This window comes from Oryctolagus cuniculus, chromosome 13, assembly GCF_964237555.1.
Source record: "Oryctolagus cuniculus chromosome 13, mOryCun1.1, whole genome shotgun sequence".
Taxonomy (NCBI): Eukaryota; Metazoa; Chordata; class Mammalia; order Lagomorpha; family Leporidae; genus Oryctolagus; species Oryctolagus cuniculus.
This window is the reverse complement of record NC_091444.1, coordinates 75,020,594-75,045,723: the sequence shown is the minus strand read 5'-3', so window position 1 is coordinate 75,045,723 and position 25,130 is coordinate 75,020,594. Positions and strand designations below refer to the sequence as shown.

General features: G+C 45.2%; 1 long non-coding RNA gene across 1 annotated transcript in view; it reads left to right on the top strand.

Moving 5' to 3' along the window:
* Window positions 1–25,130, top strand: part of LOC127483586 (uncharacterized) — a 49,270-nt gene that overhangs the window by 6,094 nt on the left and 18,046 nt on the right. The window contains exon 2 of the long non-coding RNA XR_007910014.2: window positions 20,742–20,841. This is a non-coding gene — a long non-coding RNA (uncharacterized lncRNA). The remainder of the gene's footprint in view (window positions 1–20,741; window positions 20,842–25,130) is intronic.

Sequence of the window (25,130 nt, the reverse complement as noted above, 5' to 3'; positions counted from 1 at the left end):
CTTACTTTCGAGACATGCCCTTTCTCATGCCTGCCCCTAATCACAAACGATGTTTTTCCTTTTCGTATGGTGAATTATGGTATTTTTATCTCTTTCAAGTCAATTTTTGTAAAAAGAAATAAAATACATAGAATGGAAAGTCAAAGACAATCTTCTTACCATTAAAATGTCCAAAAGTCATTCTATTTAAGACTCTGTCTACTGCTTTTTTTTTTTCCAAAGGAGTTGTTCTGAATTGCTGAGAGATATTTTATGTTTTTGCAGCTGTATGGCTTTAAGACAGGCATAGAATCATTATTGGCGTTTCACACTGAACTTCGTGTTTTTATAGGTGTGTAAATGTGTTATCGAAGATATTTTGGCATTTACCAAAGACTCAAGTTTGTAGACTTTAGTTAAGGTGATCTGCTACTTTTTCCCACCTGATTTCTTGAAAGAGAAGAAACAGTTTACTTGACAGGTGTGCTGGATTTTTGCACTAAGTCTTCCACAACATTTATTCTGCTTGAGGTTGTTTGTGCTAAAAAGCTGAAACTCCAGGGCTCATGTCAGGATTCTTTTTCCTTGCCCTCCCCTCTGGCCATGGTATGTCTCGTGTTTTATGTGAATATTACTGCTTCACTCCCATTTCTCCTGAAGCATTATTTTCACATTGTTTCAGATTTCCCTGACCCAACACAAGCAATGAATCCAGAACCTGGCTATGTATCAGAATTATGTGGGGGCAGGGCCTAGGAACCTGCATTTTAAAGTATTTCTAGGTGATTCTGGAGGGAATCAGTGATGTGGAGTAGGTGTGTGTTTTTGTCTAAAAAACCTAGTCAGGGAGGGGAAGTGGGGGCCTTGGGGTACCCCTCTTAGGGAAGTTCAGGTCTAATCAGTGGTTCTCTTATATTTGGATTACACAAATGTTATTGAATACCCACTGTGTGCTGGCGCCTTGCCAGGTGCTAGGCTGCTGAAATGAATAAGAGCAGTTCTATCTTGGGTGTTCTCATAGTCTAGTAAGGGAGACAGACATGCAAACAGACATTTTCCATTTCATGTGGTTGTGCTGAGACAGAGGTGTGTGCTACGTGTGACGGAAGAACTTTAGCTGGGCTCGGGGGTTGAGAAGGCTTCCTGCAGGTGAACATACCTCAGCTGAACCTCAAAAGGCAGCAGGGCCTGATGAATGGGAGAGGCCAGAGGGCCAGCTTGAGCAAGAGCAATGTGTGAGAGGGAGCTGGGAATGACGGGAGACGAGGAGAAGGGTGTAGGAGAAGGAACCAATGAAACTGCCTGCTTTGGTCAAGGGCAATGCACAAGCAGTGCTCAGCATTTAGTTTTGTACTGAGACATTTGCCTCCTGTTTATCCTTTAGAATTGACACTGGGCTTATTTCTCTGTCACTGGGAACCTAAGAGGACAGATGGATAAGTCCGGCATGAAATGATCAGTCCTGGTACAATTTTAACCAAACTGACATATTATGCATATATACTTATTGATTTGCTTATTTTCAATGTCTATTTATTTTCATCCACTTGAAAGGCAGAGTGATATGAGAGACAGGGGTGGGTGGTGTGGTGGAGAGAAACCTTCTACCTTCTTGTTCACTCCCCAAATACCTGCATCAACCAGGACTGGGCCAGACTGAAGCCTGGAACTCCATCCGTCTGTCCCATGTGGATGGGCAGAGGCCCAAACCCTGGAACCATCATCTGCTTCCTCCCAGGATGCAGTAGCAGGAGGATGAATTGGAAACAACCCAGCCAGCCCCCAAACTGCACTCTGATAGTGAGGCAGGTGTCCCGAGTAGCAGCATAGTCTACTGTGCCACAGAGCCTGCTCTATCGCTATGTATAATGTTAATAAGAATAGCCATGTATAATGAATGCTACTGTGTGCGAGGCTCTATCCTGTACAGTTTACATGCATCAATGCATTGACTCCTTGAAACATCCTTAGGAGGGAATTGCTAAGACATAGAGTTGGTGAAGCTATGTAGTGAAGATTGATTTTTATTTTTATATTGCTTGTTTTTAGCTACATCTCACTCCCAACAAGTAATCTGTGGGTGTAGCTTCTACATTCTGGACTGCTGTATCTGTGTTATTGTTTTTCTGTAAGATATCTCTGCCATATTTCTTGGAGTTTGGCTCTGCATCTGTATGAGGCATAAACACCTCTAAAGGACACATGTTAACAGTCTTTTATTATGACATACATTTATACGATGCTTGCAGGTAGATATGAGCCATTGGTACTTGGAATTCACTCTAACCCCCTCTTCTGCTGCGTTTTCCTGAATTACAGACACCAGACAGCTCAAAAACACAAGACCAGACTCCCTTGCAGCTAAGGTTTCCGGATGCAAATTAGGTTTCACTTTTCAGATGTATTCATATGAGAGTTGGATGGGAGAAGTAGAACAGAGGATGTTTTCTTATTTCTTTGACCATTTTCTCCACCATGAGTCTGATGAAGATGTGGAGATTTTCAGTTGCAAAATTCTTGTATCTATTCATTGGCTTTGCATGCCTAAGAGGCACTTGCAGCCAGGGTGGTGGGCAAGATCCTAACCCAAGCTTTCTGGCCCCTAATTCACAGGGCTGCTGCCTGATTTCCGTGGATTGAGTGGTGGCCTCCAGATCCCCTCCACATTCCCTTATGTGACAGGTCAGTTCTGTGATGCTCTAGAGATATTTCTTGCAGCTAAGTCCAGGACCCACTCCTTCAGCCGCTCCTAGAGATTTTAAAGCACCAAATTCCATGCCTAACACACCCAACTTGTTCTGCTTCCTGAGTTGAATCCCCTACCAGTTTAGTCATCTATCAATGGCTTTTGCATGCATTCTTTTATCTCATTTATGTAATAAAGAGACATTGAAAACTTGCCATGTGTAGGTCACTCTGTTGGCTATGTGCCTATGTGTCTATGTGATGGAGAAAGAAAAAAGTGTGGTTCCTGGCCTCAAGGATCTTATAGTCTGTGTAGGAGATACACCCAGTCAACAAACAGCAATGAGTGTGTAGAGGCGTCCTTATGACATCGTATAGGGGCATGCAATCCAGATCAGGAGAAACAGAGTTCAGACGAGGACTTCTGCAGGGAATGGAACACAACACTCAAAACATCCTTCAAGAACAAATGGCACGTGGCAGAGGTGTTGAATGCACTCTTCTTTGAGGTAGGTAGAGAACCAACATACAGACCTCATTTTATAGAAGAGGAAATGTCATTTACATGACTTGTCCAGATGGTAAGTGACACAGCAAAGAGTTGTGATCAGGTTCCTGGGATATAAAATCCTATTCCCAGAGACCTCAACCAACCCAAGTCCCATTTAGAAATGGGTTAATTCCCTTTTGTTGTTTGTAGCTACTTGGCTGTGAGATTTTTCCTTTGTAAATTCAGAAGGGAAGATAGGCAGAGGAGTAAATTAGAAAAAAAAAAAAAAAAGAGAAACTTCGAGAAAACTCTGGGTTAGAATCTCAACTCTAACTGTAGCATGACCTTGGTCAGGTCACTTAAATACTCTGTGCCTTCGTCCTGTCATCTCAGAAAGGAGGATAGCAAGATTGAGATCTCATGGGTGGGAGGAGCCGTGAGGATGAAGTGGGACAAGTTATGAGCAGCACCTGACACAGAGGAGCCTTTCAATACTTGATGATTATGATGCATATTATTCATATCATTGTTGGGAAAAGTTTAGTGAAGAGGACAGGTGCCAGTAGAGATAGGGCAACGGCTTGAGAGCTCAGATCTAGAAAGGGAAGGAGGAACTCACGTTCAATATTAGAGATTTTTTTGCCCCCTCCATAGAATCATAGATTGTTAGAACTGGAAGAAACCTTAGTTCTGGTTTTGAAATTGCTGTACATCTGCTACTCTGTACATCTGAAGACCCATTCACCACTCTCAGAGTTATAGTCACATTTAATGAGAGAAAATGAACATAATTTTATTCAAACAAAGTAGACTAAAACCCATCAATGTTTGTGTTCCACTGTCATAAATATATGTTTAGAATGAATGATATCCATATAATCCTATTTTTTAGGCTTTCAAAAAATGGAAATTATAAGATAAATAAAAAAAACCCACCCCGCATAAAAATATAAAGGCAAGAGGTGAGTTCTGTGGCACAGTGAGTTAAACTGCTTGGGACACTTGTATCCCGTATCAGAGTGCCTGGGAGTGAGTCCTAACTCTGTTTCCCATCCAGCTTCCTGTGAATGTGTACCCTGGGAGACAGCAGGTGATGGCTCAAGAACTTGGGTCCATGTCACCCATGTGGGAGACCCAGATGGAGCTCCTGGCTCCTGGTTTGGTCTGGTCCATCCTTGGCTGTTGTGGCCATTTGGAGAGTGAATCAGCAGATAGAAGACCACTCTCTGTCTCTCTCTGACTTTCAAATAAATAAACTTCAAAAAGTATAATTTAGCAATAAATGAATTATAAGGCAAACACTTGTGTAGACACACTGGGTTAAGAAAGAAAACTTTGCCACTCACCCTAGAAGCCTCACAACCCAGAGTGTAATGATGATTCTGTCTTGGATGATGAATGCTTCCACACTTTTTCTTTCCTTTGTAGTTTTATCGCCCAAATGTGTGTCCCTAATCACCAAACAAAGTTTAACTCTGTATTAAAATTTTTTAAAATATATATCTTTTAAACTGTGTGTTTTTTTTTGAAAAAGAGAGAGAGAGAGAGAGAGAGATCTTCCATCCGATGGTTCACTCCCCAAATGATCGCAACAGTCAGAGCTGGGTTGATCCAAAGCCAGGAGCCAGGAGCTTCTTCCGGGTCTCTCATATGTGTGTGTGTGTGTGTGTGTTTGACAGGCAGAGTTACACAGTGAAAGAGAGAGAGAGACAGAGAGAAAGATCTTCCTTCTTTTGGGTCACCCCCCAAATGGCTGCTACGGCCGTCATGCTGTGCCGATCCGAAGCCAGGAGCCAGATGCTTCTCCTGGTCTCCCATGGGGTGCAGGGCCCAAGCACTTGGGCCATCCTCCACTGCCCTCCCTGGCCACATCAGAGAGCTGGACCGGAAGAGGAGCAACTGGGACAGAATCCGGCACCCTGACCGGGACTAGAACCCAGGGTGCCGGCACCGCAGGCGGAGGATTAGCCTAGTGAGCCACGGCACTGGCCCGTGTGTGTGTGTGTGTGTGTTGGGGGGGGGGGTTTAAAAGCTCCTTGAAATACTTTTCTGTGAGCCCACAGAACACCGAATAATTACTGGTGCTGATGTGGTTACTGCAGTGAGAAAAGCCTAACCTAGGATGAAGAATTGAGAGAAGATTCTCTCTTTCTCTCTCTCTTTCTCTCTCTCTGTGTGTGTGTGTGTGTGTGTGTGTCACCAGGCAGGAGCAGGGTGTGCTGTAGAAGACATTTGAGACGCTTCCACAGGCACTTGAGGACCTCTGCGACTTGGCAGGTGCCACTGGGTGCTTTCAGTCGGGCTCCGCCCTGTACCTGCCAACCACAAGGCCTTTGGGCTGAGGGTGGGGGAGTCGAAGGAAGGGCCAGCGCTCACCTTTCCTGTTGCAGAAAAGATTGAAAACAGAAGAGAGAATGAGAGCAAGCCAGGCAAAAAATATGAGGGGGGAAAGAGGAAAAGAAACCCATATAAGCTTTTCTCGTGGGGCTGGCAGCTCCAACTCTTAGAAAAACTCACAGAGATGGAGGTGTGAATTGGATTTGCAAAAGGGCAATAACGACAAGGTTCCGCTTTCCTGGCTCAGTTTGCTAAGTTTCCCTGTTCATTTTATTTTCTTAAAAAAAAAAAAAAGAAACAAAAAAGAGTTTCTGGCTGCAGTTATGTGGCATGGCACAGCCACGGAGCGGCTGCACATACAAAGAGGGAAAAAAACCAAGCACCCGGCCAAGTACCAGGCTTGTATTCTCTTTGTGTGGGCAGGAGGGTTTATTATTATTTTATTTTTATTTCATACATCATTAAAATGCTTTGGCTTTCCCCCCAAGTCAGCATATTTTAAAAGTTAATGAGGAACGGCAAACACTAAAGAAAAATACAATTCTGATTATTTGTAGCAAGGTGCTGTGGAAGGCAGGGCCCAGAGACTTTCTCCAGAAATGCGTTTGATTTTAGGGAGAGTTCTCTGCCCAGGGATGGAGTAGCTGGAAGTCACGGGCCTCGGATGCTGACAGCGGATCCTTTCTGTTGCCTGGGGCCAGGCGCTTAAACCCTAGGTGCCTCAGTTTCCCCCTTCGTAAAGTGGGGGTAATAGTACTTAATTGCTCCACCATGCTGAGGTAAGGATTAATTAGTTGATGTTTGTGAGTGGCTTTGAAGCCAGAAAATGCTACAACAGAGCTAGGCATTATTATTAATAATACATTTCAACCAAGTTGATAATTGCATCGGCCGTCTCTAGTGTCCCTGGTAGTTCCACCTGGTGAACTTATTTTTCAGCTTCACTCATTAAAAAAAAAAAATTCAAAGTGGTGATGCTGGCAGAGGACAGCTGTGGTCGTCCCTGCGAGGGTGAACGTGTGTCTGTCCCCGGTGGAGGTGTCTGTTCTAGGGGAATTCAGATGGAGGTTCCGTAACATAGTACACGGCACGGAGGGCTACCTTCTGTTCAGAAGCTTCGACGGTGAAGCAAATGGCAGTCAGCTACGCACAAGGCGAGAATCTCGCAGATCTGGGAGGTCACCACTTTCCAGAACTGATTCAATTCCTATGCTCTGGACCTAACCACAGAGCAGTTTATCTGTTGTCTGCCTTAGGTTGTTATTTTTTTCCTCCTCGGTCCCTTTTTCTGGCCTCCACCCCTTCCTGTGCTAGGTCACTTCAGGGTGTGTTGGTGTGTGTGGTGTCTCTGGGTTTAAACTCTCTTGCATGACCCATGTTTAACTCCTCCTTTCCTTTTTGTCAACTCAGAGAAGTATTTTTTCATCACTTTACTCTGACCCATCCCCACGAGAGGAAAAGGTCAGCAAAGCAAAGTGGCAGAGGTTCAAGAAATATGTGTTTTGTGGAACCAAGTCTTTGAGGCTTCCTGAGTTGCTGATGCTGAACCTGGTGCAGTACCCTAGTGACAGCTTAGGCAGTGCTGTTCAGCAGTCACCCAGAGAGTGTTGTGGGTGGGAGGGAAGTTACGGGGGGGGGGGGAGCTATTGTAATCCATAAGCTATACTTTGGAAATTCATGTTCATAAAATAAAATAAAATAAAATATAAATATAATAAAAAAAAAAACCAGTCACCCAGAGCCCATGTGCCTGACCAGCATTTGGTGTGTATGTGTGGTGTAGGATTGTATTAGCCTGTTTTCTGTTGTTACAATGGAATACCAGAGGCCGGGTGCTTTCTACAGAAGAGAGGTTTACTCAGTGCAGTGTTCTGCAGGTTCAAGGCCATCACCTGGGCTGTGGTGAAGACCTCATGGTGAGGTCATCGCAAGTGTGGGGTTTATGGAAGAGGTAGAGATCACATCGCAAGACAGGAGGCCCGATGGAGGGCAGTGGGCAGGCTCACTGTTTTATGGCGATCCCCCTATGCAAGCTAACTCTAGGTCCCATGGAAATGACCTTAATCCCCTCTGAGGGCAACATCCCTTATGACCTGCTGGGCTCCTGCTAGGCCCCACCTTCCTGCTATCACCATGCTGAGGACCAAGCTTCCAACATTGGGGCCTTTCGGGGAGATGCTCAAACTATATCCAGGCCATAGCAATGATTTTCCCAAAAGAGGCATTTTGTTCTTGTCTAGTGGTACTCTCATCCAGTGATTCTCAAAGTGAAGTCCCCAGACTAGTGCATCGGCATCACCTGGGAGTTGGGTGGATATGTAGAATTTCAAGCCTCAGGACCACAGATCTAGTTCAGTCCTCTCTTGAGATTTTATTTATTTATTTGGGAAGTACAGTTACGGACAGAGAGAGGGAGAGACAGAGAGAAAGGTCTTCCTTCTGCTGGAGCAGCAGGAGCTGCGCTGATCCGAAGCCAGGAGCCAGGAGCTTCTTCCAGGTCTCCCACGTGGGTGCAGGGGCTCAATAACTTGGGCCATCTTCTACTGCTTTCCCGGGCCATAGCAGAGAGCTGAAGCAGAAGTGGAGCAGCTGGGACTAGAACCAGTGTCTATATGGGATGCTGGTGCTGAAGACAGAGGCTTAGCCTACTTTCCGCAGCACCAGCCCCCTCAGTCCACTCTTTGTCAGTGACAAACTCCAGAGAGCATGAGCTAAAGGCTGTAGTCAGTAGCCATGCAGCTGAACAGTGGAGCAACACAACCCATGCAGACTTCTGGGCCTTTACCTCTGAGGCGACATTTTTTCCTGGCAAATCAGAGTGATCCCCTTACAGTTGGTAGCAGAGAGCTGAGAAGGAAGGCTTAGGCTGCTCAATATTGCCTTTCCTGAACTTCTAACTATGCTCCCTGACTCCAGGCAGGTTGTCCAAGCCATGGTAAGACCCTTTCTCTAATTTCTGTTTACCAGCTGTGTGGCTCAAGTGAACACTTAACATGCACCTGACATTGCGAGGTTGCTGTCAATTGTTGCTAGCGTTGATTCTGAGGTCAACTGGATGCTCTAGGAGGAGAGATCATGCCTCCATATTTTCATCTTCTTTCTACGGCTCTCACAGTAGCAGGTGCTAGTGGAGTTTTGTAGGTTTGTCACTAGAGCCATATAACCCAGAGACCACCATTGCTTCCTGACGGACAGACTCTTGGACTATGATGGGGTGATATAGAGATGAAGGCCAATCAGGCTTTGTCTTCACTGTAGCCACATACGTTCACCTGTTTGACAAGACCTTTATGAGGGTACAACTTTGCAATCATCCAGAGGATTTTTTTTAAGATTTATTTATTTGAAAGTCAGAGTTACACAGAGAGAGGAGAGGCAGAGAGAGAGAAAGAGAGAGAGAGAGAGAGGGAGGGAGAGATAGAGGGAGAGAGAGAGAGAAAGGTCTCCTATCTGCTGGTTCACTCCCCAGTTGGCCGCAATGGCCATAGCTGTGCTGACCTGAAGCCAGGAGCCAGGAGCTTCTTCTGGGTCTCCCAAGTGGGTGCAGGAGCCCAAGAACTTGGGCCATCTTCTACTGCTTTCCCAGGCCATAGCAGATAGCTAGATCAGAAATGGAGCACCTGGGACGCTGGCACTACAGGCGGTGGTCTTACCAGCTACACCACACCACAGTGCCAGTCCCCAGATTTGTTTTTTAAAAGGGCCATGTGTACTAAATATCAGGAAGATTCTTTCTATACCCCAGTTTCACTATACATTGTGTCAGCATTATGCTCCATGCAGTCAATCAACACAGATTTGTGGACTGCTCCTCACATACTCAGATGTTCCGAACCTTACTTGCTGGCAACTGGAAGCTCTCAGCTTAAGTCCCGTGTCCTTGACTTTGGGAAAGGCTGTGATTTAATTGTGAGAACCCTTGATTTCCTTAAGCAGATTCCAGAGCCTGATTTGAGTAATTTGACTTTGAGTAATTCAAGCCTTAGGGCTTGATACTGCCCTTTGAGAATGATAAATAGGATCAACCACGACAAGACTGCTCCTTTTGCCCAGGATCTCTCCATCTGCAGGACTCTCAAGTGCCCTACAATCTCGAGCTGATATCCTGGGGATAACAGTAATTAGAATCTTCAAAGTACTTCACAAAGGTTTATTAGCAGCTCTCAGGGAGAAGAGGGAGAGAGGAGGAAGAAATGACACGGGATCGGGATTGTTCCCATTTTGCAGGCCTGGGAAATTAAGGCAGAGAAAGGAGATGTCTACAATCACATGCTGAAAGCTGATTTTTCTTTAAGATTTCTTTTTTATTTGTTTGCAAGTCAGAGTTACACAGAGAGAGGGAGAGAGAGAGAGACAGAGATAGAGAGATAGAGAGATAGAGAGAGAGAGAGATCTTGCATATGCTGGTTCACTTCCCAGATGGCTGCAATGGCCAAGGCTGGGCCAAGCTGAATCCAGGAGCCAGGAGCTTCTTCTAGGTCTCCCACGTGGGTGCAGGGGCCCAAGTACTTGGGCCATCTTCCACCGCTTTCCCAGGCACATTAGCAGGGAGCTGGACTGGAAGTGAAGCAACCGGGACTCGAACCGGTGCCCATATGGGATGCTGGTGTTGCAGGCAGCAGCTTTACCCACTATGCCACAGGGCTGGCCCCTGGAAACTGAGTTTCAAATTGAAGTGGCTTACTTTCCCATAAATCTGGGAAGTCTGTAGAAAGATGCAAGTTTTCATTGTATATCAGGGTTTTTCAAGCTCTGTGGCACTGACATTTTAGATCAGATAATTTGTGTGTGTGTGTGTGTGTGAGTGTGTGCTGCAGAACTGTTCTTCGCACTGCTGTAGGTGGAGCACCGATGCCAGCAGCAATGCCTGATTCCAGCCGTGATGACCAAAAACACCCCCAGACATCACCAAGTGTTCCCTGCAGGGGGGAGACGGCTCAGGTTGAGAACCACTGCTTCAGACCGAAATGTATGAAACACACATTCTGTATAGGAAGCTACTGCTGGTTCCCACTTCTCCTGGGTGTTGGCATGTACTGTGTGAATATCAACATTGCTTCTGTAGAGAGTGCACTCCCTCAGGGACATACTCAAGCACACACGAGCCAGAGAGAGAATGTTTCAGGAGGAGAAGTCTCTGAGTTCCAGGGGCTGTGCTTAGATTTTGGACTGGGAATTATATACTCCCCCACTCTGCACTAGAAGTCAGTCTATGATTTTAGAGAACGCAATAGGTATATGAGAGATGTCATAACTTTTTGTCCTTGGAGCATGAATCCATCCCGTTGACACTTGGGACTATTGAGGAACCTTCTGTTTCAAGGAGATTGAACATCCTGGAGGATGAGCCCATTTCTCTCATCTGAGATAAAACCCTAACCCAAAAGTCTCCTCACCTTATGATTTAGCAATAAGCCACGGGGCTTGTGCAGAGCTAGCCAGGGATGGGTGTTATAGAATATCAAGAGGAGAAAGGAAGGGTTGCTGCTCTAATCACCATGGCTGGAAGGACTAGTTGGCTTTTGGATGGAAGAGTTAAGCCAGATGTGTGTGAGAACACATGGTGCGGGTTGCTGACAGAGCTCGTAGGGAAGTGTGTGAACCCAGTGTCCGGTGACCTGTCCTAGCACAGAGCGACATTTTCCTGGGGAGGCTCTCTGTGGGTAGGAGGCAGCTAGAGGGCTTTCCTTTGAAGTCAGAAGAACAAGTCTCCCCCAGATGGGGCTGGGGCTGGTGCCTCTGCTCGGGTGTCCTTTCCTCCTCTCCGATTGAGTCTGCCGTCTAGACTGGGCCCACTCACAAGGCCCCATTACTCAGTTCAGGGTGAATTCCCACCCAAGACTGGTTTCCATGGTGTGTGTGGGGCTTGTGGGCCTTTCTGCACCTTGACTGGTGCAGTGGGTTTGTCCCTTTTTTTTTTTTTTCACAGAAAAGAAAGGAAAATTTGCCTTATCAGCTCTTTTCTTTTCCTGGAGAGCTGATGTCCCAGGAGTGTGAAGCCCAGAAGCTAAAAACACAACTGATGGGTGCCTGCTGGGTTTGGGTTTGGAGTGCAAATGCAGAAGGAGGGTCAGAGAGACCAGATTTCCCAGAATAAAATAATCAGGAGTATGAAAAGTGAGAGCTTAGCCCGACTTCCCAAAGTGCTGAGTGAAAATATTCCCTATTTCCAGTGTGCGGATTTTGTCTCTCCAATGAGAATAAGGCAGGAATCACTCTTTTAAATAAAAGAGTATTAGAGAGCTGTAACTGAGATGCAATAAGCTATGCGTGTCTGGTGTGCAATTTTATGTTCTGACAAATTTGTACCCCCGCGAAACCATCACTAGAATCAAGACGGTGACCAGAAATCCTCTCCAAGTTTCCTCATGCCTCTTGGGTATTCTTCTCCTCTGCACCCCCACCGCTCTTCCCACGCATCTCCAAGCAACCAGTGCTGTTTTCTGCCATTGTAGATTGGTTTCTGGAGTTTCATGAACCGGTATTGTTTTCTGTTTTTCTGGCTTTTCTCAGGCGCCTAGTGCTTTTGAGACATATCACTGTGGTATATACCAATAGTCCATTCCTCTTTATTGCTGGGCGTTGTTCCACTGGATGGACACACCATAATTTTTATGTCATTCAACTACTGATGAACATTTGAGTTGTTTCTTGTCTGAGGCTGTTATAAATAAAGTTGCTATGAGCATACACATGCAAGTATGCTCATACTCTTTCACTTGTGTTGATATTTTTATCGAAGTGAATATCTAGGAGTAGGATCGATGGACTAGAAGTGAGGCGTGTATTTAACTTTGTAAGAAACTACCAAACAGCTCTCCAGGGATTGCATCATGTTGTATCCAGAGATGGCTTCTTTTAATTTAATTTAATTAATTTATTTATTTTTGACAGGCAGAGTGGACAGTGAGAGAGAGACAGAGAGAAAGGTCTTCCTTTGCCATTGGTTCACCCTCCAATGGCCGCTGCGGCCGGGGCGCTGCGGCCGGTGCACCGCGCTGATCCGATGGCAGGAGCCAGGTACTTCTCCTGGTCTCCCATGGGGTGCAGGGCCCAAGCACCTGGGCCATCCTCCACTGCACTCCCTGGCCACAGCAGAGAGCTGGCCTGGAAGAGGGGCAACTGGGACAGAATCCGGCACCCCGACCGGGACTAGAACCTGGTGTGCCGGCGCTGCAAGGCGGAGGATTAGCCTAGTGAGCCGTGGCACCGGCTAGCTTCTTAATCTTTCTTGGAGGGAAGGCATCAACAAAGCTAACATGGTTGATGAGAGCGCAAGTACACATGTCAGTATCTGGAAATGGGGCCGGTGCTGTGGCGTAGCCGGTAAAGCCACTGCCTGCAGTGCCGGCATCCTGTATGGGAGCTGGTTTGAGTCCCGGCTGTTCCACTTCAAATCCAGCTCTCTGCTATGGCCTGCGAAAGTAATAGAAGATGACCCAAGTCCTTGGGCCCCTGCATCCCTGCAGGAGACTCGGAAGAAGCTCCTGGCTCCTGGCTTTGGATCAATGCAGCTCCAACTGTTGTGGCTAACTGGGGAGTGAACCAGCAGATGAAGACCTCTCTCTCTCTCTCTATTTCTCTCTCTCTCTCCCTCTCTTTCTCCCTCTCCCTCTGCATCTCTGTAACTCTGCCTTTCAAATCAATAAATCTTTTTTTATTTTTTTAAATATTTGGGCCGGCGCCGTGGCTCACTAGGCTAATCCTCCACCTGTGGCGCCTGCACACTGGGTTCTAGTTGATGGACTAGAAGTGAGGTGTGTATTTAACTTTGTAAGAAACTACCAAACAGCTCTCCAGGGATTGCATCATGTTGTATCCAGAGATGGCTTCTTTTAATTTAATTTAATTAATTTATTCATTTTTGACAGGCAGAGTGGACAGTGAGAGAGACACACCTCACTTCTAGTCCATCCTGGTTGCCCCTCTTCCAGGCCAGCTCTCTGCTGTGGCCCAGGAGGGCAGTGGAGGATGGCCCAAGTGCTTGGGCCCTGCACCCCATGGGAGACCAGGAGAAGTACCTGGCTCCTGCCATCAGATCAGCGCAGTGCGCTGGCCACAAGCAGCCATTGGAGGGTGAACCAACGGCCAAGGAAGACCTTTCTCTCTGTCTCTCTCTCTCTCTCACTGTCCACTCTGCCTGTCAAAAAAAAAAAAAAAATATTTGGAAGTCTCTGCGTGACGTCTACCCCCTAGCAACTGGTTGACTAGCCAAGCTTTCTCCTTGTTTCTCACTTAGGAGGGAGTGTATATTTTGGTATTAATTTCTGCCAGAAGAAATGGTCTCACAAATTAGCAAATGCTGCTGACACTTCTCTAGAACAGATCATCCCCTCCAGAGAGGAAGATTTGGGAGGGAAAACGCCGCTCACTTCCTTACTTGAGATGCAGAAGATGATCCAGTTGGATTATTCAGGCTTGGGTCCTGATAGTTCACACCCTCAGTTCCACATGTAGCATTAGAACCCTGACCTCTGGGGGAAAACAGAAACTCCAGGCAAGTCATAACTGAAACAGAAGTATATTTTTCCAAGTGATATCATGTGGCTCACTTTACATTCCCAAGGGAGCAGATAATTACAAAACCTCAATTTGTCTCTTTACTGCACGCATCAGGCCTAAAGGTAAAATGACACCATGCTATTGTTGGTGTCTCATTGATTTTCCAGCTCTGTCCTAGAAGGCTGAGGATGGGCACCAGGATTGGATCTGAAGGCACAACGTAAGTATACCACCTCAGCGTCAGCATTTGTGGCAGAGATTGCTGGTAACACACAGACCACACAGGTCAGCTCTGCAGGATGAGCAAAGCTGCGGTGCGCACCAGGGCTGGCAGGGCAGAAGTGGAAGCCTGTTTGGCCTCTTTTCTCATGCCTAAGAGGAGAAGGAGGACTCAGCTGTCATTCTGTGTTTTTCAAGGAAGAGGTGAAAGAAGTAGAATTCTTCTGCCAACCCTGAACCAACATTTTGGCTTAGCTCTTGATTCTGAGTGGCGCAGGAACCGGATTTTAGATAAAGAAGAGACGTTTGTGTTACCTTGCAAGGCAGGAAATGGTTTTCTGGTCCTGGGATTCCTCCTCTGAGTGTGTGGGTGTCATGATTTCCTGTTTCTTTTTTCTTTCTTCTTTAAACGTTTACATTTAGAAAATACATTTAACGCCCTGAATCCTTTTCTTATAAACGCCAATATAGAAATCAAAATTAGCCTTCATTTTAGGAGTCTTAAAAGGACCATCTTTAATCTCCTTTTTGGTTAGCCTGTCAAGTAGACTGTGCAAAATGCCTCTTCCTTGGAGAAGATTAACGTTGTCAGGCTGTTCAATGGAGAGGATAGCTCTAACTGGCTGCTAAAGTAAACACACACTCCAGCAGCTGTGGTTGTAATTTTTTTTTTTTTTTTTACTAATTCCACAAAGAGAGATAAGTGATAGAGATCAAGCCACCACCATCATCCTATTATTATTAAATATAACTTTCCATTTTTCATTCTAAACAAGAAGCAGTAGGTTGTGTCATTGCAAACACCTTTTGGGGAAAGCACTATTTGACTGTGTCTTTTCCTTTTTTTTTTTTTAAAGATTAAAACAATTCTGATCTATTTTGCAATCGATTGATTGATTTGAAAGGCAGAATGACAGCGAGAAAGGAAGAGATTGAAGGAGACAAAGATCTTCCATCCACTGGGTCACTCCCCACATGGCTGACAATGGAGGCTGGGCTGAGCTGAAGCCAGGAGCCAGGAGCCAGGAACTCCATCTGGGTCTCTCATGGGAGTGGCACAATGGCAGGGAGGTAGATGAGAAGCAGAGTAGCCGGGACTCACGCTGGCATTGACACGGGATGCAGGTGTTACCATGGCAACTTAACCTACTGTGCCACAACCCCAGCCCCATCTTACTGAGTCCTTAAGGTAACCAATATGAGTTCAAGTTCAATGCCACAGTTCCCGTCAGGGTATGGAGGATTTTTACAACACAGATCAGTAGGCTCCTTCCCATTAGTTTCTGGTTCCATAGACTGGGATAGGGCTTGGTTTTTTTGTATTTCTAACAAGTTCCCAGCAGATGCTGATGCTGTTGCCTGGAGGACTGCCTTTCGGGAATCACTGTTCTAGTGCAAACACAGTCATACTGAGTGCCTGAGTACTAAGTCTATACTGAGTGTCTAGAGCACTAAGATTATGAGATTTTTAAGACCTGATGATACTTTGGAGGTTTTTTGTTTTTAAAAATATTTATTTGTTTATTTGAAAGGCAGAGTTATAGAGAGGTAGAAGCAGAGGCAGAAAGAGAAATCTTCCATCTGCTGGTTCACTCCCCAAATGGCTGCAACGGCCGGAGTTGAGTCGAACCAAAACCAGGAGCTTCTTCCAGGTCTCCCATGTGGGTTCAAGGGCCCAAGGACTTGGGTCAACTTCTACTGCTTTCCCAGGCTGTACCAGAGAGCTGGATTGGAAGTGGAGTAGCCAGGATTTGAACCGGCGCCCATATGGGATGCCAGCACTGTAGGCAGTGGCTTTTACCTGCTACACCACAGCACCAGCCCCCTTTGGGGAGTTTTGAGTCCAAGAGTTGACAGGCAAACTCTTTATGTAAAGAGCCAGATAGACTTTGCCAGCCATTCAGTGTCTGTTGTAATCACTCAGTTCCTACTTAACTTTATGGCTGTCATGTGAAAATGCTGTAGACATATGCAAACAAGTGAGCATGACAGTGTCCAAGAAGCTTAATTTACATGGGTAGGCAGTGAGCCAGACATGGCCCGTGTCCTTTGTCATCCCTGGTCTAGTCTAAGCTCTTATTTTGAAAAGGGAGAGATTAATTGACAACGATTATCACGCAGGTGATCAAATGCATGCTATTTGCCTACTAGCCAGCTCATTGATTTGAGATAAGATGCTTTACCTTAACATCCATAAAATAAGTTGTGTTAGTTATGGACATTAGTTTCCTAGGGCGGCTATAGCAAGATATCATAGATGGGGTGACTTAATAATAGAATTTTATTTTCTCATAGTTCTGGATGCTGTGTGTCCCAGGTCAAGGTGCCAGCAGGGTTGGTTTCTCTCGAAGCCCCTCACCTTGTCTTGCAGATGGCAGTCTTCCTGTTGGGACATCACATGGTTTTTTCCTCTGCGCAGAGACAACCCTGTAGTTTCCTCCTCTTCTTATAAAGATACCAGTCAACAGGCTGGCATTGTGGTGTAGTGGGTTAAGCTGCTGCCTGGGACACCACCATCCCATATGGGTACCTGTTAGTGTTCCAGATGCTCCACTTCCAATCCAGCTCCCTGCTAATGTGCCTAGGAAAGCAGCAGAAGATGGCCTAAGTACTTGGGGTCATGCCACCCACTTGGGAGACCTGGAAGAAGCTCCTGATTCCTGGCTTTGGCCTGACCCAGCACTGGCTGTTGTGGCCATTTGGGATATGAACCAGCATGTGGAAGATTTCTCTCTCTGTCTCAGTCTCTCTCTCTCTCTCTCTCTCTCTGTGTGTGTGTGTGTGTGTGTGTGTGTATGTGTCCTTCTCTCTATAATTCCTTCAAATAAATAAATCTTGAAAGAAAAAAAGGACACCAGTCAGATTGGAATAAGGTTCACCCTACTGGCCTCATTTTAGCTTAAACGTTTCTTTCAAAGCTCCTTCTGCAAATACAGTCACATTTTGAGGCATACGGGGTGTAGTGCATGTGCCTTCAAAATATGATTTCTTCCCATGATATTACCCATTGCTGTGTAACAAATGACTCCAAACTTAGTGGCACTTGCTACCACATTTATGATTTCAGTTTCTGTGGGTCAGGAATTCAACACTGGCTTATGCGGATGGTTCTGGCTCAGATTCTCACAGTTCACAGTAAAGCTCTCAATCATGGCTATAGAATCCTCTGGAGGCTCCAAAGAGGACAGGTTTCCGTGTCTTCATGTGCTTCTTGGGAGGGTTCTGTTGTTTGTGGGAGCTGGACTGAGGGTGGCGGTCCCCTGCTGGTTGATGGTGGAGGCTTCTCTCCATCCCACGGCACCTGGGCTTCCTTGTAGGGCAGCCCACAATGCAGCAGCAAGAGAATGCAATGGGGTAGCAAGTCTTTTAGCAACCCAACTTCGGGAGTGACACTCCATCATTTTTGCCACACTTAATTTGTTAGGAGCAGGTCACAAACGCAACCCTCACTTTGCAGGAGGGGATTGCACAAGGGTGGAGACCAACTGGCAGAGATCGCTGGGAATGGTCTTAGAGGTGACTTCCAGAGAAGTCTGGCTACACATGCTTAAAGGAGAAAATGTCACTCTGTTCAAATTCTCAGCTCTGTGCTAGCTTCCTTTTCTCTTGCTTCCTTTGTTTGTTTTAAACTAATTTTAGAGCACTTGATTATCTCCACCATAGCTGAAGAGTCTGTGAAAAAGAGAGTGTGGGGCTGGCGCTGCCTGCAGTGCCGGCATCCCATATGTGTGGCCGTTCGAGTCCTGGCTGCTCCACTTCCCGTCCAGCTCTCTGCTATGGCCTGAGAGAGCAGTGGAAGATGGCCCAAGTCTTTGGGCCCCTGCACCCTTGTGGATGACCTGGAAGAAGCTTCTGGCTCTTGGCTTCAGATCAGCGCAGCTCCGATTGTTGCGACCAGTTGAGGAGTGAACCAGCGGATGGAAGAACTCTCTCTCTCTCTCTCTCCCTGCCTTTCCTTCTCTGTGTAACTCTGACTTTCAAATAAATAAATAAATCTTTAAAAAAAAGAAAAAAGAAAAAGAGAGGGTGTATCAGGTAGTTCTGAATATTTGGCCATTATGGATTCATGACGTTTATCAATTTGGATATAAAATTTGAATGCATTTCAACACTTACATCTTTGTAAGTAAGATTATTAGGTAAGTCAACTATTTTAAACAGCAGGTCTTATTTCCATACAAGCAATTTGTTAATCACGTATATACTTTTTTTTTTAGATTTATTTATTTGAAAGGCAGAGTTACAGAGAGGCAGAGGCAGAAAAAGAGAGAGAATGTATATACTTATTAAAGCAAATTACTCACTTGATCTTACAGTAACCTCAGCATAGGTTTTTAAAGTTACAAAATCTGTATGTCTTTAAAAATTCTGGAAGTCAAACTTTATACTTATTTAGAATAAACTTTGCCGGTTTGGCCAAATATGTGTGACTTGACTATAGCTTTTCCAAAATAGAATGACAGAAGCAACTATTCTTGGCTTTGTCCTTACTGGCTTCCCAATAGAGAGGATCTGGGTAAGTCACTGAAGTGCTTGGTTTTGAAGATTACCTCTGAAGCCACCTACCAGTCACTGTAAGCTCAACAGCTTTCAACTCACCGCTAACATTGTCTGGGAAAAGTTGCTTTGCTTTCTTTCTTTCTTTTTTTATATAATTGAAAAGTTAACGAGTGATGAAGTTTTGCTTTTTATTAGGTTAGAATAGCGATTCTCAACTGGGAGTGATTTTGCTCCATGGGGGCAGTTAGCAACACCTGGAGACATTTTGGTTGTCACAACCAGAGTGGGGAGAGGAATTGCTACTGGCGTCTAGTGGGTTAATGGGCAGAAGCCAGCGATACACAGGGCAATTCTTTCTAACAAAAAGTTGCTCAGCCCAAAATGTCAATCATTTTGAGGTTGAGAAATCCTAGCTTAGAGCAAGATATCCCTATTGTGTTTTCAGCTCATAGTTGGTATAAGAATGAGGCTCAAGAGTTCATGTTTTGCGGCCAGCACCGTGGCTCACTTGGTTAATCCTCTGCCTGCGGCGCTGGCACCCCATATGGGCACCGAGTTCTAGTCTCGGCTGCTCCTCTTCCAGTCCAGCTCTCTGCTGTGGCCCGGGAAGGCAGTGGAGGATGGCCCATGTGCTTGGGCGCTTGCACCCGCATGGGAGACCAGGAAGAAGCACCTGGCTCCTGGCTTCAGATTGGCTCAGCACGCCGGCCGTGGCGGCCATTCTGGGGGGTGACCCAACGGAAGGAAGACCTTTCTTACTCTCTCTCACTGTCTAGCCCTATCTGTCAAAAAAAAAAAAAAAAAAAAAAGAGTTCATGTTTCAGCAGTTAAGACACCATTTGGGATGCCTGCTTTGCATATTAAATGCCTGGGTTCAAGTCTGGCTCTGCTTCCAATTCCAGTTTCCTGTTAATGTGCACCCTGGGAGGTAACAAGCAAAGGCGGGAGTACTTGGGTCTCTATTACCGCTGTGAAGACCAGGATTGAGTTCTTGGTTCATGTCTTTGCTGTCTTAGCCCTGGCTGTTGCAGGCATTTGGGAAGTGAACCAATGGATGAAAAACTGTCTGTTTCTCTCAGACTTTCAAATAGATAATAAGAAAATAAATAATTAATTAAAACGAATAAGTTTCAAATGGACTAATGGTGTCTTTACAGCAGACTATCTCAAAGTCTTTAAATGCTCACATGCATAGTGTCCTCAATAATAAGATCTAGTATCAAAGATTCTCAAACATGTTGAACAATGGAACATTTTTATGGGGATTTTAAACCACAAATTCTTTTTTTTTAAAAGATTTATTTTATTTCTTTGAAAGACAGAGTTACAGAGAGAGTTAAAGACAGAGAGAGAGGTCTTCTATCTGCTGGTTCACTGCCCAGATGGCCTCAATGGCCAGAGCTGTGCCAAACCGAAGCCAGGAACCAAAAGCTTTTTCTGGGTCTCCCACGCAGGTGCAGGGGCCCAAGGACTTGGGCCATCTTCTACTACTTTCCCAGCCCATAGCAGAGAGCTGGATCAGAAGAGGAGCAGCCGGGACTAGAACTGGCACCTATATGGGATGCTGGCGCTTCAAGCTAGGGCTTTAACCCACTGCACTACCACGCCGGCCCCCACAAATACCCTATATATCAGAATTGTCTTTGAGAAGTCTAGCTTAGAATATATAAAAATGAATGACACATACTCCTGGGCGAGAAGATCTTGGGATCCCGTATTTATTAGTATCAAGTCATTGCACTTCCAGCCATTCCTCATCCAAGCAGATATTCTGCACAGAACTGCTGATCAGAGTACTATGATTACCAGAGTACATGCTACTGTTTTATTGTTTATTGCTGAGTTTTGGACAATAAACAGGAAGAAAATAAAGACAATTCACTATTGAGGTACTCAAGGAGAATCACTGCTAACATGTTAGTGTATTTACCATCAATGTTTGTGTGTGTGTGTGTGTGTGTGAGACAGAGTGCATTACAAAGATGGCCACACTAATGTATATCCCATTCTCTCTATTTTTTTTCACGAGGTAACATTGGCATTTGTCCACTGAGAAATCGTTTCTTCTTCCCCTTCAACCTGGGGAGCCCTGAGACTACGGTGGGAGCGACTCTGTGTGGTTTCGGAGGGTAAGTTTAAATACGCAGGTCAGCTCCTTCCTGGCTTTCTCATTGCTGGAACAGTTGCCGTTCTATACATTTATCATGCTGTGAGGAAGCCCAAACTATCCTTTGCAGAAAGACTGCATGGAATGACTCGTACGGAGTAGGATCAAGACTCCCAGCCCAGAGGCAGAATCATCGGCCAGGTCTGTTGATCAAGCAAGACTTCAGATGAGTCCAGGGCCACCTGACAAGTTGCCCCAGTTGACACTAAGTGGAGGAGCAATGAACTGTTCCCTCTGAGCCCAGACAAAATTATAGACCCATGAGCAAAGCAAATGTGTCATTGCACGGAGCTCCTAAGTTTTGCGGGAGTTTGCTGCACAGTAGTACACAACTGGAACAGGACATATGCACATTTTAAGCTTTTATACAATTAAGATACTGAAGACTTTTCCAAGACATGAAATGACTTTTAAATCTCGATTTTTAATCATAATGTCCTTTTCTCCACCATTTAAGCACCTAATAGGTGCTTGGGAGGTGATGACAGGCACAATCTGGAGTCTTTTTTTTTTTTTAAATGTTTGTTTCTAGGTAGATTTTTTTTTTTTATTTGACAGATAGACAGTGAGAGAGAGAGACAGAGAGAAAGGTCTTCCTTCCGTTGGTTCACCCCCCAAAATGGCCGCAACGGTGGGAGCTGCGCTGATCTGAAACCAGGAGCCAGGAGCTTCCTCTGGGTCTCTCATGTGGGTGCAGGGGCCCAAGCACTTGGGCCATCCTCCACTGCCACAGCAGAGAGCTGGACTGGAAGAGGAGCAACTGGGACTAGAACCAGGCACTCATATGAGATGCCATCACCGCAGGCGGAGGATTAACCAAGTGAGCCACAGCGCCGGTCCCACAGTCTGGAGTCTTAATGCTTATTTTCCCTTTATTTGCTTTAAGGACTCCCCAGAAGCCTTGCACGGTTTTGTGTCCTGCTTGTTGGGCAGCCCTGTTCCATGCACTAGCTTATTTCTTCTGGATTTGTCTTACATTTGGTCATATACCCAAGGTTCTCTGAGTAGTGGTGCTTAATTCTTAGAAATGCAAATTAGCTCCCAATGTCCTATATGGAGGAATTGGTCTATTTGCTTCTCTCTCTCTCTCTAAGAATTGAAGAATTTTGAACTAGAAGGTGACAAGTCACACACTCATGAAGATCAGGACAACAGAAAGGGTTATGTTACTTGGTAGGCAAATGTGATTTTTAAAGCAGATCTGAAAGAGAGAAATTGCTTCCCCTGGTCCAAGACATTCCATTTTTTTTTCTTAAGAAGGCCATCAACCTTCAGATCACAGAGGTGTGGTTTGTGTTATCATTCAGCAAGTGAATGCCAGCAACTCCTGTTACTGCAACCTGCAGAGAGGTGTGTACTGAGTATCTGTGACACATTCATATGATTATTACTCTGAACCAATGTTGTTTTGAAGATCTACACAGAGCTGCTCCTTCAGTTCACAAAGTGTTTGTTTTTTAAAGATTTATTTATTTATTTGAATCTCAGAAAAGTGGGGAGAGACAGGGAGGAATCTTCTGTTTGTTTACTCCCTCAATGGCCTCAGTGGCAGGGGCTAAGCCAGGACAAAGCCAGCAGCCTAGAACTCCAGCTAGTTCTCCCATATGCAAGGTAGGGCCCAAGCACTTGGGCCACCTTCTGTTGCTTTCCCAGGCAGATTAGCATGGAACTGGATCACAAATGGAGCAGCTGGGCTTGAACAGGTACTCCAATATAGGATGCCAGTGTCACAGTTGATGGCTCAACCCACTGCATCACAATACTGGCCCCCAATACACAAAGCTTTATTGAGAGTCTATTGTTAGGCATTGCTAAGTTCTGTGGACAAAAATGAATCAGATGTAATTCCTATGTTCATGGAATTCAGGATTTTTAGGGGGTTATGTTTCAGTCAGAATTCTGCATATTTCCAACTGCTGACAATGGTGTGATCACAACAGAGCAATTCCAATATTTCTAATTTCTTATGATTTTTCATGTGTTGTAGGCCAATAGTGGTATAAGAGCAAATCAAGTGTAAATTGGGCCTATGTTTTGGGCAGTGTAAGTGGTATTCACAAAGAGCCTTCTAGACATTCATGGAAAACGAGCATAGTTTATTCATTCCATTTTCCATGAACATTCTGAAATCCCTTTGCATCAATGCCAGCCTCTTTTTTTAAAGATTTATTTATTTATTTGAGAGTCAGAGTTACACAGAGAGAGAAGGAGAGGCAGAGAGAGAGAGAGAGAGAGAGAGAGGACTTCCATCCTCTGGTTCACTCCCCAGTTGGCCGCAATGGCCAGAGCTGCGCTGCTGCTGCCAGGAACCAGGAGCTTCTTCCAGGTCTCCCATGTGGGTGCAGGGGCCCAAGGACTTGGGCCATCCTCTACTGCTATCCCAGGCAGCAGCAGAGAGCTGGATTGGAAATGGAGCTGCCGGGACTCGAACCGACTCCCTTATGGAATATTGGCACTGCAGGCGGTGGCCCCCACTTGCTACACCACAGCACCAGCCCCAGTTCTAGCCTTTAAGATGTAGGCATCCCTAATTCATGTTCCACTTAAGAGTATGATCGACTTGGAAGACTAGGAAATCTAGAATATAGTTAGGATGACATCATTTCCTAACCACACCATTTTTGGCAAGTTATTCTGGTTTCTGATTCTTCATCTATATGAGGTTGTTGTAGTCAACATTTCTAACACAAAATTTTATGTTTCTAGGTCTGATATCTGAAAAAAAAAAAACAATTTGTTGCAGCGTAAGGATATGAAGAGGTATATATGCAGGGCCTCCTGTAACGTACTTCAACTTGCTACTGAGAATGGTCTCTGATTGTTTGGGATATCACCGTCTGTACCCTAGGAGAACAGTTTTCTTTTGGGCTTTGTATCACTTTAACTGTGGAGGCTTGACTTGTATGAAAATTGGCAGCATGTGTGGCTGGGGAAGGGTTTCTTGGTGACCACGGAGGATGGAGTTATTAATCAAGGAGAGCTGTCACATAGCTCGTTAAGTAGGTTGCAGTGTACTCGTGGAGGAGTGTGTGATTGCCAACTCTGATATTAAGTCAATCTTAGCTCAAAAGTGTTGAGATGAAAAAAGTTGCCGGTTTTCTTTCTTTCTTTCTTTCTTTCTTTCTTTCTTTCTTTCTTTCTTTCTTTCTTTCTTTCTTTCTTTCTTTCTTTCTTTCTCTCTCTCTTTCTCTCTTTCTCTCTTTCTCTCTTTCTCTCTTCTCTCTCTTTCTCTCTTTCTCTCTTTCTCTCTTTCTCTCTTTCTCTCTTTCTCTCTTTCTCTCTTTCTCTCTTTCCTTCCTTCTTCCTTTCCTTTCCTTTCCTTTCCTTTCCTTTCCTTTCCTTTCCTTTCCTTTCCTTTCCTTTCCTTTCCTTTCCTTTCCTTTCCTTTCCTTTCCTTTCCTTTTCTTTTCTTTTCTTTCTTTTTCTTTTTTAAAAAATGTATTTATTTATTTGAAAGGCAGAGTTACAGAGAGGTAGAGCCAGAGAGAGAGATAGAGAGGGAGAGAGAGATGTTTATCCGCTGGTTCACTCCAATGGCTGGAGCTGGGTGGATCCAAAGCCAGGAGCCAGGTGCTTCTTCCAGGTCTCCCATGTGGGTGCAGGAGCCCAAGGACTTGGGCCATCTTCCACTGCTTTCCCAGGCCTAGCAGAGAGCTAGATTGGAAGTGGAGCAGCCTAGACTCTAACCAGTGCCCATATGGGATGCTGGCACTGCAGGTGGCTTTACCTGCCATCTGCCATAGCACCAGCCCGGCTGGTTTTCAATTTCAGATACCACCCATAGAAATGCTAATTATACTTCAATATCAGCACTGCATTCCGTGTCTTTTTCATTTCTCTCATGTCTGTTCACCAATTGGCCATGGTGGTAACTTTGTGAAACAACAACCAGGTATATCCATGGTGAGCATATTTCAGGTCTGATCTGTAGGATGACGACGATGTAAATGAAACAAATTAAGGAAAGCTGTTTCTCTTTGCTTTGATAGCCCTTAGTCTACAATCCTTGTCTGTCCTGGTAGGACGTCTCACACTGTTATGTTAATCTGGCATTCAGTGGTTTCTGTCGTGCACTGAGTCCTATGATTCTTTGAGTAGGAATGATTTTGTAGCCATGTTTATGTTCTCAAGCCAATTTATCACCAGCTCTATGCTGCGTTCCATATTAGAGTGCCTGGGTTTGAATCCAGGCTCTGGCTCCTGATTCCAGGTTTCTGCCAATGCAGGACCTAGTAGGTAGTGAAGATGGCT